The sequence below is a fragment of the Hibiscus syriacus genome, unplaced genomic scaffold (genome assembly GCF_006381635.1).
Source record: "Hibiscus syriacus cultivar Baekdansim isolate YM2019G1 unplaced genomic scaffold, ASM638163v2 tig00111207_pilon, whole genome shotgun sequence".
Taxonomy (NCBI): domain Eukaryota; kingdom Viridiplantae; phylum Streptophyta; class Magnoliopsida; order Malvales; family Malvaceae; genus Hibiscus; species Hibiscus syriacus.
Window position 1 is genome coordinate 3432831 of NW_024063019.1, and position 5428 is coordinate 3438258.

Here is a 5428-nt window from a genome sequence, read left to right on the forward strand (position 1 = left end):
AAAGAAGTGCCAAAGGTGACAATCAACATCATTTTTCCAACCGATCCTAAAGAAGTCTTCAAGATCTTTGATTGTTCCTTCTAGGTAGGTGGTGAGTATCTTTGCATAGCAAGTGAACCTTTTTGTTTTATTACTTTTATAAGACCACCCTTCATTATTTAATCTTTCTACTTTTCGATTTTTCCTTCTTCACTAACGAACTTTTCAGCCGATGTCCATAGCTCTTGAAAGGTCTCGAGTTCATTCTTTTAATAACTTTACAAGAGAGGAACGAGTGGAAAAAGGCTAATCGAGTGTGTGAGATCAGAAGGGGAATTGAAAAAGCCAATTTATATTCCGAGTGCAAACACGAGCATTGTGTGGAGCATCATCACTTTTTTTGTAGTGATCGTGAGGATTTGTGAGTGATTATTGGTAAGGTCCTTTCATCTTATTCAACTATTAATTTTTCACTAACAATTCTCCCATCTTTCGAATGGAATACCGACAGCAAAGGAGGAATCCATTTCATACTCGTTTTCATGTGAATGATAAAGTATGCCTTGTAGCCATTGATAGTGGAAGTTGTGCAAATCTTGGAAGCACATACATGGTCGAGAAGTTGAGGCTTATAACGTTCAAACATCCCAGTCCGTATATTTTACAAGGACTAAATGAAGATGAATAGTTAGAAGACATAGAGCAAGTACTTGTGTCATTTTCAATTGGGAGATATTAAGATGAAGTCTTGTATTATGTTGTTTCCATGAATTCAAGCATTCTACTCCTCAGACGTCCTTGGCAGTTTGATAAACGAGCATTGTATGATGGGTTCTCCAACGAGTATTCATTCAAACAACAAGGGAGAAAGATCACGTTGGTTCCAATTTGCCCAAATCAAGTCCATGAATGCTAAGTTATCGTCAAATCACGTATAGAGGAATGGAAGAAAACTAAAGCCATGAAGAAAGTTGAAAAGATTGAATTTGGGAGCAAAGAGGGAAGTGCGTGTAGAAGAGAAAATGAAAAGATTGCACGTGATGTTGTGGTTAAAATATACGGTGGAGTTGAACATGCACAAATCAAAGAAGAACATTGTGAGAAAACTAGGACATTTGGAGTTAAAAATGATAGTGTGATTTTGCATGAGAAAGCCATTGGAGTAATTGAAAATGAGAGTACAAGCATTGAGAGTGAAGATGAGTGTATTGAACATGAGCATGAGTGAAAATAATGTGAGGAGAAGGAAGTTTTTCTTTATACTGATCAATTTTTTTCTTCTATTCGTTCTTTGAATTTGCAGGATATTCCAAGGGACATTCAATATGATTCAATCATCATTTCTTTTGAAATTACAAAAGATGTGTCACTTGAAATTATAAAAAACTTGTTCATTAACCTTCAAAGTACATTCACCTCATACTCAAGATCGAATGAACCTTATGAAAGGGAAGATTCAATGAACATAACCATGGAGAACATTAAGAGTCCAAACTCAATCATTCATGATTTTAATCCTTTCCTTTTCTTCGATTCTAAGTTATCTACTTCTAACTTTGTGATGTAAGGCATTTGTACTTTAACAAATTGTTTGTGGATCTAGGAAGGAAGCAAACAACCTGCACAAGTGAATGGCTCAAAAAGAGAGGGTTAAGGGTGGTAAACGTATGGGTGAATAGGAGGGTTGTTTAAATAATAAATGATGGAAGCAGAAAAGGGTTGATATGGCTATGGTTATGGCGATGAAACAAAAGGGATGGTAGTGAGGATAGTATCTTGAAGAAGTCTCAAAGAAGAACCAATTCTATATAGAGCAAAGACCCGAACTTTATATTACTTCTACAAGGGGTGGTATTAAGTACTTTGACCCACTAGTTATATGAAATAGGAACTAGAAGTATCAAGGTGAAAAGAAAGGGGTTGAAGCCACAAGTATAAAATACTTGATAAGTCGATAAAAGCCACCAGGACTTAAGAAAGAGAATAATCTCACTTATATTAATCAAAAAGTCTGGTTAAAAATAATATATGCTTTCCTATTTATAGGAAATGGAGAGGCATGGCCGAATGGTTACAAGGGGATTCGGCCAGCCTTGTGCCTTCCTATAGAGACAGAGTTATTTATAAAATACAGATGATGGTTCAGTTTAAATGGAGGGTGATAACCCTTGGCCGAATAGCTCTAGTGTCCCTTCATGTTAGTACCAAATTGGATGTGAGATGATGCTTGGCTGAATAGGGAGAGGGCTCTTTATCTTGGTGCCTAAATGATACCACATGCAAGGTACATGGGGGCTGGTCATATGGCACGCACATGGGTGATCTAGGGAGCCTTGTGGTGCAGCCTTGTGCATGGGATGATGGCTGGTCATGTGCTCTATCTTGGGCGTGCATGTGTCTCCTTCCAAGCTAGCTTGAGTGTGGAGCTAGCTTAGCAAGCATGGGTTGTTCATGAGCAAGTTTCCTAGCCGAGTCCTTGTGAGCTCTATAACAACATGTTCAGCTACATTCAACTACCTTTGACATCACTTTTGCCAACTCAGCTCCAAATAGTCCAACTAGCTGAGTTTAGGTAGCTTTAAGCTCCTCCAGCTGAATCGAGCTTTCCTTAGTGTTCCATGAGCTACCTTGTACTCTGTGAGCTGTTTGTGAGCTATTTGTGAGCTGCATAGGACGTCCAAATCATCCACCAAGCTACCTCATCGTGCATCACACTCCAATGTACCTATATGTGTAAGGAAACAAGGTAAGTCCATATTTCCCTGTTATGAGCTAAATACCTTGATGTCATGTAAGAATATGGTAATGTGAGCTATGATTGAAGGTCATGAGCAAAATATATCATCTTATAATATGTATGAACTAATGTATAAAGCCTAAGTGCTAAAATGAATACATAGGAGCTGATAAAATTAATGATAATTATGTTGCCTTGATGTATATGTGATAATCATGTTTAAATGAATGCAAGACTAATATAGCATACTTAACATGCTTGAAATAACATTGTGGATATTTGTTGTATGCATGAATATCATTGAACATGGTATTCATAATAAATGATAAATGGAAACATGTAATAATAATATTGATGTGATCCAATTCAGCATCATGATTATCAAGGCTATTCCACCCTTACAAGGGAAGAAACTTTCTAACTTTACATACATATATGTTTATTTCATAGTTATTTTCATACATATAATATCTATGGTTATTATAATAACTTAATCATTAATATATGAGATATAAGTTATTATATACTATAGTCCACATTATTATATACTACATTGTATAAGTTTATATACTTAATTTATTTCTTTATGTTATGCATGTATGCACATTCGGCCAAGACTTGGGAGCTGCATTAGAGCTAAATGGAGCATGAAACAGCAAGGAAACTCACATAGGGATGCTTAAGAGATCATAAGGATTCATTGATGAAAAATTGTTTTGAGGCCGTGAGCTCATAGCTGGATTGAGCTGAAGATTTGAGCTACAAGATGAACTCATTTCAGCTGGGGAGTTTCACCATCATCATCACCACTTAGGACACTTCAAATATGTCCTACGCCAAAATTTGTGAAATCGTACCTTTTCACGAATAGTTGCCACCTCAAGAGGTACCTTTTCACAAGGAGCTGCCCAAACGTTCATCATGTTACAAATCATCTAAGGCCAGCTCACCACCAGCTCATTCACACCCGAAGTAGCTCAAACATGAAGGGTTACCTTTCTCAAACATTGTGATCTTTCATGAATGATGCTGCCCATGAAGATGCCTTTTCAACAAGGAACACATCGGTGAATAGATCACGCCTATTGGATGCTTAAATCATCAAGAAACATGAGCTAGAGGCTCCATGCCTATTCGGCCACATCACAAGCCATACACATGAGAGCCTTTGGCGCCAAGAATGAAGAGACACACCACCATTCGGCCAAAGGGATAAAAATGGCGCCAAGATGAACCAACATACATATTCGGCCAAGGGAGATGTCTTCCCATCCTTAGCCGAATCATTAAGGCCTTTCATGAAGAGATAGCCGAACCATCACAAGCCCAAGGGACTTATTCATTCATTTCAAGCATTATGTATTTTCCTAGAGACATGTATCTAGCCGAAACATCATATAACCATTCGGCAAAGCCCTCTCATTTCCTATAAATAGAGTGGCTTGCCATCATTTGTACTCATCTCATCTCTTATATAAAAACATACTCTTGTGAGTTATTTCTCTTCAAAGTTCTTTGTGAACTTTATCGATTAAGCAAGTATAATTCATATACTTGTGGCGTCATTCCTTCCATTTTGATTCCTAAATTCATAGATTGTTATCTAGTGGGTTGAAGACACTATCACCACCCCTCAAGCAAGTTTGTGAAGACCGGGATTGTGCTCCTTAGCACTATTTCATCTTTGGCGTGTTTGAGATACAATATCACCACCATTGCCATTTCATCATCAACATCATCCATCGCTTCCATCAATTCCGCAGCCATCTCTATCTTTTTATTTATTTCATTTCTATTCTTTCATTTCTTTCTATTTCATTTCCTTTATTATATATTCATTTCTTAAGACCATTATTAATATCATTTCTTTCTTATATTATTTTGCAGCCCAAGCTTATTAATTCAAGGACATCAGTACTTGTCAATCATAGATCGGGACACAATAAGGCTATCTACTCTTTTCACCAAAGCGTGTAGTTTCGCCTTACATCAAGCGGTAATCAGAGCATAGTTGGATTGACAACAAAAGTGTCATTTGGCGTGCAAAGCAAAAAGAAGTTCAAAAGAAAAAAATACTCCTTCAACAAAATTGGAGTGCAAAAAGAAAGAAAAAGACAAAAAGAAGAAGAGAAAAGAAGAAAAGAAAAGAAAAAGAATTCAAAAAGAAAGCAAAGCCAAGAAAAGTGCTCTACCATAGCAAAGTACATCAAAGAGGCCATCTACATTTAGAGAAGATAACCTTATTGTTTCTTGAGAAAGGTTGCAGTAAGTGTTGTTTCTTGAATTGTAAGTCACCTCTTCCTTTCATTTTTTTTCCTTGTCTTCAACCAATTCTTTCTTTCAAATACCTTGAACCTTTTTTTTTATTACTTTTCCATTTCTATTCTTTTTCTACCCTAACCTATTTGCAGCCGACGCACACAAGGAAGGAATTAACTTGTTATAATCTTGAGTAAGTTCTTCGAAGGACTTAGCAAGAGAAATTTGAGTGGAAAAAGGCTATTGAGAGAGTGAGATCAGAAGGGGAATTTTTAAAAGCCAAATATATATTCCCGAGAGTAAAATACGAGTGTTGAGTGGAGTGATCTTATCTTTTCTTTGGAGTGAACTTGTGAGACTTTGTGAGTGTGCTGGTAAGGTTTATTTTTGTTTTATTTACTAACCATGTCTCAAAGTCCTAAAGGAAATGCAGGTCAACCCAACTTGCAAATG